Genomic DNA, 14,285 nt, shown 5'->3' on the forward strand with positions numbered 1-14,285 from the left:
GCCTCCTTGGCAAGCAAACAGGGACCGGAGACAAGCACTGGAGTCAGCCGAACCCCAGAATCCGGGGGAGCCTGCAAAAAGTCAATCAGGTAACCATGACCCACAGTGCTCAGGACCCAGTCATTCAAAATGTCCTGCTGCCACCGAGGAAGAAAATGCCATAGATGACCACCCACCGGCAGCGAACCGTCCAGACAGTAGTTGTCAGGGACCCTTCTTGGCAGGGCCCTTAGGCATGGAGGCAGCATGCTTGGGAGAAAAACGGGGCTGAAAACGTTTGCCTGCGGAAAGACTGACGATACTCATGCTTCGGGGAAGAACGAGGGGTCCTATTCCAAGGTTTACCAGATGGAGCCGAGCCGCCTTTATAGGGCAAAGCATGCTTCCGCTCCTTGAAAGCCTTAGATCATAGCAAGCAATTGGTCCCCAAACAGAGCCTGTCCATCAAAAGGCAACGTCAACAAAGCCGCCTTCTCCCCAGGATCAGCCTTCCAGTTCCGGAGCCAAAGGGAATGACGTGCCACCACCAAAGCCCCAGTGGACATAGCCAAAGACTTAATAACATCACACGAAATGTCTGCCAACAGCCTAGCCTGCTGCTCCATAACACCCTAGCCTGCTGCTCCATAGCAGCCAGAAGGTCAGAGCATTCAGAGCCCTCCTGAACAGCAGCCCCCAATTTCTCAAAATCCTGCGCCGAATAAGCAGAGAAAAGGCTAGCTCTTAGTGCCAAGTTCCCAGCAGCAAAAGACCTCTTAAGGCCAGAGTCCACCTATTTATCAGTAGCATCGGCCAGGGTACAATCCTCAGGCTGAATCGCCGTCTTGCCAATCAGAGTGGCCAGGATAAAGTCCAGCTTTACATTGTGAGGCAAGGGGTTCTCCTCCTACAAAAGGTAAAGTTTGTGGAGGAAGCGAGGGACCTGCAATTTATCCACCTCACGCCACTCCCTCATCACCATTTCTTTGACTGGGCCCTGAAAGGGCATGCCAAACCGGAAGGAAATAGTATACTGAGGAAACAGAGTCCCACCTGTCTCCCCCAGCTTGAACAGAGGGAACCCTAAATTGTAACAGCACATACGCCAGAACATCCCACCTCTCCTCCCTGGAGACATATTTGCCGCCAGAGGAGGGAGAAGGGCCCTCACCATCCAACTGGGAGACATCGTCCGCAGGATCCAAAGTACGAGGACCAGAAGGACTAGAAGGCACCGGACATCACTGCTGCGCCAATCATGCCCTGCACCTCCTCCTTGGACATGAGAGGCACATCACCCCCGGAAAGGTCCTGGCTCCTAGGGCGCTTAGGGTGAACTGGAGAATCCTCAGGAGAGGAAGAAGAGGAAGACACCAGGTTGTTCCTCTTAAAAGCCCGCTTGTGACCCATGTCTGCAGAAGAATGGAGAAGCAACTCTCCAGCCACCTATATTGAGAAAAACCCACCAGCCAAAACCAATTAATACACTGGCCGGTAAAACAGCCAAAAACAGAAAAAAAACACCAAAACGCCAGCCAAAATAAAAGACCGGGTACAAACCCATCCTACCAGGTCTTCGGGAAGAGTGCAGTCCAGGGGGAGAGGCAGCCACGTCAGCCCGATGGGGAAACGCAGCCCCAGCCACAGGAGGACCGCCGAACACCGTTGCGGGTTTCCGAGCCACTGCTCTGCCCCCATACCACGAGGGAGACGAGGAGAGGAAGCACTGCTGGGAGAACACTGCAGAGGGCTCCACTGCGCAGAGAACCAGAACGAAGACTCCCCGGCACCGCCACAGGGAGGAACTAAAAGGTAAGTCTCACTAGGGAGACCAAAAAAAACAGGTGGAGGTAGGGGCGGGCAGAGTTTTTATGGGCTGGGGGTAGGTCTGGCTGGGAGGTGGGGCCTCACTTGTGGCCACTGGGCGCCCTCTTTGCCCACTACCCCTGACACCATTTGACTGCTGCCCGTCTCGCTGTTTTGACCTGTGACCCTCGGGAGCTGCATGGGCGGTGAGTGCGTTGCTGCCCCCCCCTTCATTGTCCTTGGCGGCTGAGTTGAGGCCCTATAGCTCGGCCACTGCCGAGGCTGCAGTCGCCGGGGGGGTAGGAATACTCCAGGGGGGGTGGCATGCGGCAAGCGCCCTCCACGCCGCGTGGGCCTAGGCCCCGTTTGGTGTCAGAGGTTTGTGAGGGGGAGCCAATGAGCGTAGCGAGGCTCCCCTCCTTTCGTCCGTTTCAGGGCAGCTGAGCAGGGTCAGGCCGGCGAGAGCAGGACCGTAGTGGTGTGTTGGGGGAAAGGCAGCATGGTCGATGCCCCTCTCCCCCGCATCTCTTTATGGGGCCGGGTATGTGGGGGGGGTAGGTAGCGAGCCTTGCCTGGACAGCCCCCTCCATGTCGTCAGTGCCGGTTTTAGGGCCCCGACTGTTGGGTTGGAGGAGGGCAGAGATCGTCGCAACCCGTAACAAAGCAGCCTAAACAAGATTAGTTCCCAGTTCCAACCCCCCCCCCGCCTGTCACGAGGACCATTGTCCGGGGGTGGCCGCCGTTGGTATCACCATTCTACCGCTGCCTGCGGAACGGTTGGGGTTTGGGGGTTGGGCGGCGCTCACACACGGGACGGGGAACCGATTCCTTGCCCCGCTTGGCCGTGCTTGCCATGGAGCACAGGCTTGATTTGTTCAGAAGACCGGGGTTTCTCCTCCCACCAATTCAGGTCCCTGTGCAGGCGGGGGATTTCCACTGTTGAGCAAACGGGGGAGGGGGGCTGCGTGCTCGCATCGCTCCCCTTCCCCACACTAATATGCTGGCTTGTGCATGGGGCAGCAGGGGGAAGCGGGCAGAGGTGCCATTTTTGGTCCTCCGATGCAAGGCAGGCTATGTGCACACCGGGGCGAGCCCTGGCCCTTGCAGTAGTATGGAGTGGGCTTATTCTACCCACAAAGGGTGATTGAAGTTGGCACCTGGTCCCGCACACGTGGGGGGCCCCACGAAATGCACTGGGGCTCCGCCTGGCATCCACCACCCCAACAACTTCCCTCGCAACGATTGGGGTAGTAGGGATGCGTCGGCATCGCTGGGCCTCCCCTTTCCCCCCAGGCTAGTGGCCGTTGCTCCGGAGCGGCCCGGGTAGTTTCCTTTAAGGAGGGATCGGCACAGCAACCCGCGGCAGTCACCAGGCTTGCGGGGAGGGCCTCACCCGTTTACCTCAAGCAGAATTTTGAGTTTCTGCGATTTGAGTTTGCGCTGCCGACTTTGGGGCTGGTACTATAGTGTCCCCCCTACAGGGTCCGAGCCTCGGGGTCGGTTTCACATACGGTGATTAAGGGCAAATCACTTACGCCTCATGTGCCTGAATGTATCATGTAAAAACAGTGCTCACTTAGCTCTCCATACTTGGGAACGAGTTCGCGCTGCCGACTTTGGTGCTGGGACCAGGGTTTGAGCCTCGGGGATCGCGTTCACGTGAATCTGGGCAAATCTCCTACTCTCCCGTGCCTATACTATAGATGCTATGTAAAAACGGGGCTCATGAAAGCGCTCCATACTTTCGGGTCGAGTTCGCGCTATATATACATGCAAGAAAAAAAAATGGGGACACAAGGCATCGGTGCCACGCTCACTGGGCAATTCGGGACATGGGCAGACTTACTCTGGAGTGAAGGGTAGTCCTGGTCATGCACTCTCGGGACGGCTCACCCGGCGTGCCCTGACTTCGTCTGTAATGTAAGCATGGCATTCATTGTGCTCCCCCCCGGGGGCTTTTCAGCGAAGGTGACGCTAGTTTCAGTAACGTCTGAACAGGGTATACCCCCCCCCCCCATTTGCTTTGGGAACAAATAACACAGTAGGCGGGATTGTTTGGGCACAATGGATTTTCTGGCCTGGCGCTACAACCTTGACTGTCCAGGCCATGCGGTCATCTTTGCGTATGGCTAGAATCACCAGAGGACTTCCCTCTCGCATCAGGATTAGGAGTGTCCGAGTAAACGGCTCGGGGTGCCTGACCAAGTGTAGCAGACGTTGAGCAGGCGTTTTGCCCAGCAAAGTGTAAGGAATGCAAAGTTGTGCATCAACTTGTTTGCTGTTGGCGCAAAGCGTGCGAAGATTATACAAACAAGTTACTTACCTTCGGTAATGATGTATCTGTAAGAAACATTAGTTAGTTAGATTCCTCACCTCAGAATATCCCCAGGCGTCTGGCTGGATCCGGAAAGATTTTTCGTCAGCAATACCCCTTGCGCGTCGCTAGGCGTCGTCTGCGGCTCCGCGTCCGTCGTCGGCATCGTTCGCCGGAATGACGTCGTCGGAGTACTTAGACGCCACCCTCACGCGCTGACGTCAGTTCTTGTACATAGCTTTCCGCGCCAGGAACGCAGAGCCATGCAAGAGACCGACACTGGTGCCAAAAAATCTAGGGCCCTGAAAAGTATACCCTTAACCCTAGATGTCAGTTCGCAGAATGGGGAGGATGGGTGGGTCGGTGAGAAATCTAACTAACTAATGTTTCTTACAGATACATCGTTACCGAAGGTAAGTAACTTGTTCATCTGAAAGAAACACGTTAGCTAGATTCCTCACCTTAGAATAGATACCCCAGCAATACCAACCCCTGTGGTGGGTCTGCGAACCAAGATCACACCAGAAAGTCCTGGAGAACAGAACGGCCAAAGAAGCCGTCTCTCCGGACTTGGCTGTCCAGGCAATAGTGCTTGGCAAACGTGTGCAGTGAAGCCCACGTCGCCGCCTGACAGATGTCCCGCAAGGGAACTCCCCGGCCCAGGGCAGTAGTAGCCGCTGTGGCCCGGGTGGAATGGGCCCTCAAACCAACAGGAGGGTCCTTTTTTGCCAAGGAGTAACACATTTTAATACACAACACGACCCACCGCGAGATGGTCCATTTGTGTACCGCTTTCCCCTTCTTAGCTCCTACGTATCCAACAAAAAGTTGGTCGTCCACACGGAACTGTTTGGTGCGGTCCAAATAAAAGGACAGCGCCCGTATTTGGTCCAGACGGTGGAGCCTCTCTTCCTCTTTTGAAGGATGCAGAGGCGGAAAGAAGACGGGCAACGTGACAAATTGCCGGAGATGAAACAGGGTCACCACTTTCGGTAGGAAAGAAGGACGAGGCCGGAGGACAACCTTGTCCGGATGAACAGAAATAAAGGGAGGCTTAGATGACAGAGCCTGGAGCTCACTCACCCGTCTATCCGAGGTGATAGCTACCAGGAAAGCAGTCTTCAGGGTCAGAAGACGAATGGGACAATTGTGAAGAGGCTCAAAAGGAGCACACATCAGAAAGGTCAGAACAAGATTCAAGTCCCACTGAGGCATTACGAAGGGGACAGGAGGGAACATGTGAGTTATGCCTTTGAGAAAACGGGAAACAACAGGGGACTTGAAAAGAGAAGGCTGATCAGGAAGACGTAGAAAGGCAGAGATTGCAGCAAGATAACCTTTCAAGGTGCCCAGAGCAGAGCCCTGCTGGGCCAAAGAAAGAAGAAAGAGTAGAACCTCAGAAAGAGGGGCGGAAAGGGGATCCACAGCCTTTGCTGTGCACCATGCCACAAATTTGTTCCACCGGCAGGCGTATACCGTCTTTGTAGAGGGACGCCTGGCTGCCAGAATGACATCACAGACTTCAGGAGGCAAGTCAAATGGCATCAACTGCCGCCGCTCAATCTCCACGCATGGAGGTGGAGGCTGCACAGGTTCGGGTGGAGGACCGTCCCCTGCTGCTGCGACAGAAGGTCCTCCTGAAGAGGTAGTCGTATCGGAGGATCGATTGACATACTGTGTAGCTCGGGATACCAGAACCTTCGTGCCCAATCCGGAGCCACTAAGATAACTTGGGCCCGGTCGCGCCTGATCTTCTTCAACACTCTGGGCAGAAGTGGTATAGACGGAAAGGCGTTCAACAGACCACAACTCCACTCACGACGAAAAGCGTCTCCGAGCGAGTGCTGCCTTGGAAATTCCAACGCGCAGAACTGCTGACATTGCGCGTTCTCTTCGGTGGCGAATAGATCTAACCAAGTCTCTCCCCACTGCAGAAAGAGACCTTGCGCCACGTCCGAGTTCAGACGCCATTCGTGATCTATCATGCACCGACGGCTGAGTTCGTCTGCTCTGGCGTTCAGAGAGCCCGCCAGATGTTGAACCACCAGGGTGATGCCCTGGTGTTCCAGCCAGGTCCAGAGGCGCAGAGCCTCCTGACAAAGGGTCCATGATCCCACCCCGCCCTGTTTGTTGCAATACCACATGGCGGTGGTGTTGTCCGTGAACACCTGCACGACACTTCCCCGGACAGAGGGAAGGAAGGCTTTCAATGCAAGCCGGATCGCTCTCAGCTCCAAAAGGTTGATATGGAGTTGAGTCTCCGCCGGAGACCAGAGTCCACTGATCTCCGCCTCTCCCATGTGGCCCCCCCATCCCAGGAGGGACGCGTCCGTCACTACTACGTGCTCCGGTTGGGGCAGGGAGAGGCATCTGCCGCTGACCCAATCGCGGTCCGTGAGCCACCACTGCAACTGTTTCGCAGTGCCCTCCGAGATCAAGACATGGTCGGACCGGTTGCCTCGATGCTGGGCCCACTGAAACTTCAGGTCGCACTGCAGAGCCCGCATTCACCACCTGGCGTAATGGACCAACAGGATGCAGGAGGCCATCAGCCTCAGAAGCCGCAGCACCAACCTGACCGAAACCCAGGATAGAGGCCGAAAGATGGGAATCAGAGCCTGAATATCCCGGATCCGCTGTTCCGGAGGATAAGCCCGGAACTGCGCCGAATCGAGAACCGCTCCGATGAAGAGGAACTTCTGGGAGAGACTCAGGTGTGACTTCGGCACGTTGATGGAGAACCCCAGCAAATGCAGGAGGTCGGCCATAGTCTGGAGGTGGGAGACGACTTGCTGGGGCGAGCCCGCCTTCAACAGCCAGTCGTCGAGATAGGGGAAGACTAGAACCCCCGATCGGCGCAGATGAGCTGCGACCACCGCCATCACTTTCATGAACACCCGAGGGGCACTGGTGAGGCCGAAGGAGAGCACGGTGAACTGAAAGTGCTCCTGACCAACCGTGAACCGCAGGTAACGCCGGTGGGCCGGCAGGACGGGGATGTGAAAATAGGCGTCCTGCAAGTCCAATGCTACCATCCAGTATCCAGGGTCGAGGGCATCCAGAACCTGAGCTAAGGTTATCATCTTGAACCGTTCATTCCGGAGGAAGGTGTTGACGCTCCTGAGGTCAAAGATAGGGCGTAGGCCCCCTTTGCCCTTCTTGGGAACCAGAAAGTAGTGGGAATAGCAACCACGGCCTACTTCTGGACCAGGAACGCGCTCGACGGCCTCTTTGGCCAAGAGGGCCGTAACTTCCTCCTGCAGAAGATTCAAGTGATCCTCCTATATACGGTGGCAGTGCGGTGGCATGGCTGGAGGGGTCGTCTCGAAGGGGAGGGAGTAGCCCCTTCGGACGATTTGCAGCACCCACCTGTCCGAAGTGATGGAGCGCCAGTGGAGCAGGTGATGGCGAACTCTGCCGCCCACTGGCGTGGAATGGGCCTGAAAGCTCGGACTAGGAAGGCTTTGAGGCGGATGCTGCCAGGGTGGATGTGGACTGACCGGCACGTTGTCCTCTAGAACCGCCACGGCGGAACCCAAGTCCGCGTGCAGGTTGGTTCTGCGGCCGGTGGCTAGGCGGACGTGAGGAGGCGCCCCTTCCTTGGCCACGAAAGGGGCGAAAGGTGGAAGTGTGTGGCCGTCGGGCCGAGAGACCCAAGGACGTGGCCGTAGCCCGGGAGTCCTTAAAACGAGCCAGCGCACTATCCGCCTTCTCACCAAAAAGGCGAGCGCCATCAAAGGGCATATCCATGAGGGTACTCTGGACATCCCCCGAAAAAGACGTGGACCTCAGCCAGGCGTGGCGCCGGAGCGCCACCGTGGTGGAAATCGCCCTACCCAGCGAGTCCGTGGTGTCAAGTCCACACCGTATGGCATGTCGCGCTGTATCTCGCCCGTCAGCAAGTGCCTGGGAGAGACGTGTCCGGGCCTCCACCGGACACAGTGGCAGCACGTCCTCCACCGTATCCCACAGAGAGTGGGAGAAACGGTCCAAGAGGCAAGCGGTGTTCAAAGACCCCAGGCCCAAACTCAGGGAAGAGAACAGTTTCTTTCCAAACTGTTCCAGCCTCTTGGATTCCCAATCCGGAGGAGCGGACGGGAAGGAGGATTGGGAAGTGGAGGCCTGGATAACCAGGCTCTCGGGGTGGGGTGTTGGTACAGGAAACTGGGGTCGCCAGCAGCAGGGCGGTGGCGCCGGGCCACGTTCCGATCCACAGGAGGAACTGTGGAGGGCTTGGACCAAGTGCCCTGCAGAACGTCGACGAGGGGCTCATTGAACTGCAGCAGAGGCTCAGTGGAGCTTGCTGACGGTTGAAGCACCTCTGTGAGGATATTAGTCCTCACGGCCACAGCAGGCAACTCGAGCTTCAGGGCTTCGGCCGCCTTGCGCAGCACCACGGAAAAAGCTGCACCTTCCTCCGAAGCCGCAGTCGGAGGAGAGATGAAGCCAGCGTCCGGAGAAGTGTCCAGACCACTGGCATCCCCCAGTTCGTCTGCCCAGTCCTGTGAAAGTTGACCCTGGAGGGCCATAGGGTCCTCAGACCCCTCCCAGTCGCCCCCGTCAACCGATTCCTGATAAACAGGAGGAACGATCGGAGCCGGACGGTAGATGAAACGTTCATCCATCGGCGTTGGTTGCGGCGCCGGGCGGCGCCGTGCCGGCTTTGGGTCTGGACAGGGGCTAAACCGGGGAACGGCGTCGTCCGGAGACGGCGCCGGAGGTGGAACCGGTGTCGGCGCCGGCGGAGGAGGCGTTGTGAGGTCGACTGGCGCCGACAGAGATCCAGGGCTGGATCTCTCGGGGACCTGCGGCGTCGGGACCGAAGTCGTCGACGGCGCCGGAGCCGGAGCCGCCGGCACGCGAGATCGCCCAGTCGAGCCCGCGGGGCCCGAAGGCGCGCCGGTAGGCGTCGACGGCGGAGCCAGGCCCCTCATGGCCGAGAGGAAGGCACTGACCTCCGCCGGAGTCGCGTCAGTCCCAGGGACAGGCGGGTATGGGGACGGACATGGCTCCTGCGGCTCCGGCGGAGCCGCGGGGGTGGGACCACCCTGACCCTCGGCCGAGTCGTGCGACCGGCGAGGGGAGTCCGAAGAGCGGTGTCGCCTCTTGGATCGCATCGACTTACCCGAAGACTTCGAGCCCGACGAGCGATGATGATGACTGCGGCTCCGCGACCGGTCCTTGGACCTCCTCCTGGACCGGGACCGTGAGCAGCGCGGAGCCGAGTGCCGAAGCTCGAGAAGCTTACGAGACCGCTCCCGCCTAGCCTTCGAGGTCAAGGCCTGACAGTCGGGGCACGACTCCGCGTCGTGGTCGGCCCCCAGGCAGTTAAGGCACCGGCGATGGTGATCCGTCACCGACATCAGGCGATGACAGGCGTCACAGGCCTTAAATCCAAGCATCCTACCGGCACCAGAGTCGAGTCGACAAAAGACCAAAAAGAGTCAAAAAATGTTGTCAAAAATTGACTAAGGGGTAAGCTCTTCCCGGATCGGCGCTGTCTGGCGCGGAAAAAAGAAGAACTGACGTCAGCGCGCGAGGGCGGCGTCTAAGTGCGAGGGCGGCGTCTAAGTACTCCGACGACGTCATTCCAGCGCATGACGCCGATGACGGACGCGGAGCCTCAGACGACGCCTAGCGACGCGCAAGGGGTATTGCTGACGAAAAATCTTTCCGGATCCAGCCTGACGCCTGGGGATATTCTAAGGTGAGGAATCTAACTAACGTATTTCTTTCAGATACAAGCCTTAGTTGCTGCTTCTTATCTTATGAAGCAAAAAAACAATGGACATGTAATAGTCCCAACATGTTGCAGGAATGAGGATAGTGGAGTTTTGGCCACCGGGTGGCACTGCCGCATTCTGATAAATCCGGCACATACCTCTCAATTCAGTTCTACAGCAAAGAAGTTGAGGCTGATTTACACTTCCCTCCTCGTGATAGAGTTGAACTCCATTTTCTCTCCTTGGTTTTTCCTATTATGCAAGCAACACACGTTTCATGTGGCAGCGGGCTGCAGCCGTAATTGTGCTTTCAAACTCATAAGTAGAGCGTGAATATCCGTTCACGATGTTACAGTAGCAGAGTATGTTCATGTGTGTATCCTGTCCCCCGGGTTATTGTGGCCAGGGCCCACAGACTGGTTGGGATCAGGTTAGGTTGTCGGATGCCACGGGCGACCAACCTAATTGTTGTTGATGCCTCCAACCTATGCGCATTCATGATTTGCCGTGGTTCTCGTCGGGTGTGGCGGGTTAGTCCTGCCTGCGCACATTTCATGGAGCGGTAACAGTCTTTAATGTTTTCCCTCCCGTCATCCAGAGAGAGCGGAGGATGTATTGGGCAAGCCATCAGCTAGCCATGCCCGGCCGCACAAATTTCATTCACGAACGACGACTAGATGGGGCAGGGTCACTACGTTGGGGCCCTCAGGCTAATGCAATTCTATATAATATTCCTTTGCCCATATCAAGAGGGGCCCAGTCCATGTCAGACATTAAACCTAATTTCCCTCCCTGACGGGCTAAAGGTTATGTGTTTATGGCTGTCGTCTGGGTGGGTGAGCATACTGGCGCTGGACTGCATAGGGGCGAATACCTCACGCCTCCATCGTTATCAGGTGCTTGTAGTTCCTTCGCAGTTTTTGTTTCACAGAAGCAAGCAGTGAGCGTTGCTAGGGGCTCGAGGTCTACTCTGCACAGGGGACGAGGCCCAGAATGTTAGTCGCAGGTTCTCTGCACAAACTGGCCAGTCGAACCTGGAATTCGCAGGCTAGTTGCTAGCGCTAGTTGTAGCTGGACAACTGCTGCTTGAGAGGATACCCTTGTATGAGTGTTGCGCGTCGTGCTCTGTCCTGCGCCGGAGTGCGTCCGAATTGTGTAATTCGCTTACAGTCTTATATAGCGCGGACTGGGCCCGAAGGAAGCAGAGGGCTTTACAACATGAGCAGGACAACAAGTGTACTGCGTGTTAGCTACATTAATTCAGCACAGCTGCCAAGGCAGAACGCTATGTGTGACATGCTTCTAATTTCAGTGTAATAATGTGCCATCTCAACGACTAGGGGTGACACTTCACCATTGCAACAGGGGCACGCATGTTTGGTTAGCGGCCCGGGCATCCTCAGTTTTCTCGCTAATATGGTTACGCCCATGATTTTGCATGAGGTGACACTGTGCATTTACACAAGAGATGACGCTGGGTGCGTTTAAGCATGAGGTGACTGCATTTACACATTTGGTGGCGCTGTGTGCGGTTACACATGTGGTGGCGCTGTGTGCGGTCAAACATGGAATGGTGCTGTGTGCGGTTACACATGTGGTGGTGCTGTGTGCGGTTACACATGTGGTGCCGCTGTGTGTGGTTACACATGAGGTAGCGCTGTGTGCAGTTACACATGAGGTGACTTGCGCTATTACACAGGATGTGACACTATGGCGACACTAATGCAGTCATAGCCATGCTCACATCTCAGACATTTTGAAGCTCATCACAGCCAGTAGCACAAAGTCTTTAAATAGTAAGCCTATTGGCAGCAAACCACAAGCGTTGCAAACACTTGGCAGATGCATCCGATGGGTCTGGTAATTATACCAGATGGTATAGGGGCATCCATACTTAAGGCCTTCTCATCGGTATGGTGCCGCCATGTATGTTAGTGGGGTCAGACACCTAGAAACAACGGTCTTGGGGGGTCAGGTTGGGATGTTACTATGACTGGCGGGAGCAGGGTGTGGTGCAAACTGGAGAGGCAGCCTGGCGTCCAGTTCACCCCAAGCTATGCACTTATCGTTTGCTATGGGTGGGCAGTTACTGGGCAGAGCTCCCTACTGGCTAGCCACTGATACCACTAGGGAACATGGCTGACTTTTGTGGGTTGCTGTTGAATGTTAGGGATACCCAATTTCACATTAATGTGAGCTCACCCGGGGAATGCTTTGTTTGGTCATTTAATGTCAGCTTCTAGCAAGTTTGAAGGCCACAGATTCAATGGGGCGGTGCACATTCCTTGTGCCTTCTAAATAGGTAAAGCTTCATTGGCAGGGCCCAGTGCTGTAATCAGCATGTGAATTAAAGGCAGGTCTAGTGAAACAAAACACTACCTGGACCTGCAATATACAGCCCAACCTCTAGCCTCGCTGTAGGGGAAAGGCTAGGGGTGGATGAGATTCAGGGAGGCGATGACAGATGAGGGTGAACTGAGCAGCACCCACTTCACGAGGTGGTCTCAACTTTGCATGCTACCCTGCATTGGTTACTGACTTCGGGTTAGCAGGAATCTGTATCTGGCATCTTAGTACACGCAGGCCGTGTGGACGGCTGCACAGACAGGGGGGTTATCTCATGGGAATGGGTTCTCCCCCAGTCAGAAGCCAGAGGCAACGCAGGGTGACATAGACCACATAGCGACACAGAACCTAATTTTAGGTACCTCAGCTAGCCTCCCCTCCCCCTCCAAATGTTAGAGGGGCGTACAGTTCCTCATTTGTCGTCTATGCCTAGGAAATATCTGATGGCCATCCTTTCCAGGTTCCTTTTGTAATTTCCCATGATGGCCCGGAAACTACACTAGGTCATCTAGATCAATTAGTTTGGGGCAGCTACATCGCACCAAGCGTTTTGTCAGGCGCAATTTGAAATCAGCACCCGAAGCTATCCGCTGACTCCTGGGTTTGTAGATCCTCTGCGTATTCACCCCTAGCGAAAGACCACAGTTCACATTCAGACAGCAGCAAAGTTATTGTCCGGTCGGATAAACGGTCCCCTATAAACTTACAGGACTATGTTAACAAAAGAACACCTGCAGCAGTGAGTGCCGCCATGTGGCAAGGAGTTAAAGGGTAAACAGGACTGGCAGGTCCTGCTGGCTCTTGCAGGCAGGGTGCTTTCTAAGGGCATAGGGGGGTCATGCCAAAGAACCTGGAACGCTTCTCCTGCTGGGTGTGGTGGTAGTTTCAACAGAAGGGACACAGGGTCTACCCCCGGGGACCTATCATCCTAAAGTATGAAGTCAATGTTAGATTTTAACAGGTTTAAATGCGCAGGGGACTAATGGACTTGGTTTGGCACAAAAGACAATGCCCCAAGGGTACGGGACTACAACACAACATGGGCAAGCCGGTTATCAATAGTTATGGGGAGGTACATAATTAATGGCCAGCTAACGAGAATGTCCCTCATCACAACCGGTGAGTACCACAGGCCGGTCATCAGTAGAAGGGATAAGCGGGCACCACGCAGCTGGCAGAAGGTGTGAGGCTAGTGTGCGATCGCCATGTTAGGAAGTCGCCATTTAACGGGGATGCCCCTCAACATAAGCAGCAGGTACCACAGGACGCTTCACTTATGGTTGAGACTGCCTGCCCCAAAGCTGGCCCAGCCAGATGGGTAGGAGCAGTTGCCCTTAGAGGGGGGCAAGGTCCTCAGGGTGTGGGGTACACTTGTTGGAGAACTCTGGATGATAAAGTGTATGAGTGCTCCTACTTTTACTCTCCTGCATCGAAAAGAAAGGGCAGGCAAGTTATTTGGATGATTTACTACAGGGCTTCACTAGCCACAAGCCACTTGACTCTCTTGGGGAAGAGGGATCTGTTGCAAGAGATAAAGTCCTCCATGTGTAAGTTAGGCTACAATTGGGGGCATGTGAGTCCACAGGGTGTTCTGAAGAAGATGGGGTTACACCTGCTAAAAGTGTTTGCTCGACCGGGGAGAGGCCCGGGTATCAGTTGGATGTAGGTAAAGATGCCTACCCTTGTCCAGAGGAGGCATGGACATGTTTGCTGGACCTGGAGAGGGGCACGAGCAAGCAGGATGTAGGTAAATAGGCTTAGGTGCAAACTGGAGTGTATAGAAAGGTGTGCAGTGCTCAATTAAGGGTGTTAAGCAACCCAGCATTTCTTTATTTTGCCAGGATCAATGGTTGGGTATATGGCCTGTCGTACGTCTTCAGGGTGGCACTAGGGACATGGGAGTTATAGGGGTCAAGAATAACCCCTTGCTTAGTGAAGCAAGGAGCCCAGTCAAGGGAGGCAAGGAAGCCTCGCGCGAAAGAGTTTACCGCGCCATGCGTAAATTCACTGTACATAATAGACATTATTTGGCTAGGATACCCAGGCATGCGCTGGACCGGCTTGCTGAAGTGCTACAGCAGAGTCTTTGGGGGGGGGGGGGGAATTCCTCCTCCTAA

The 14,285-nt window shown here is 55.5% G+C and overlaps 1 protein-coding gene across 1 annotated transcript in view; it reads right to left on the reverse strand.

The window, feature by feature from the left end:
* The window catches only part of SYCP2 (synaptonemal complex protein 2), a 4,998,961-nt gene that overhangs the window by 2,969,514 nt on the left and 2,015,162 nt on the right, over window positions 1–14,285 (reverse strand). The gene's annotated exons all lie outside the window — the stretch shown is intronic.

This window comes from Triturus cristatus, chromosome 7, assembly GCF_964204655.1.
Source record: "Triturus cristatus chromosome 7, aTriCri1.1, whole genome shotgun sequence".
NCBI lineage: Eukaryota > Metazoa > Chordata > Amphibia > Caudata > Salamandridae > Triturus > Triturus cristatus.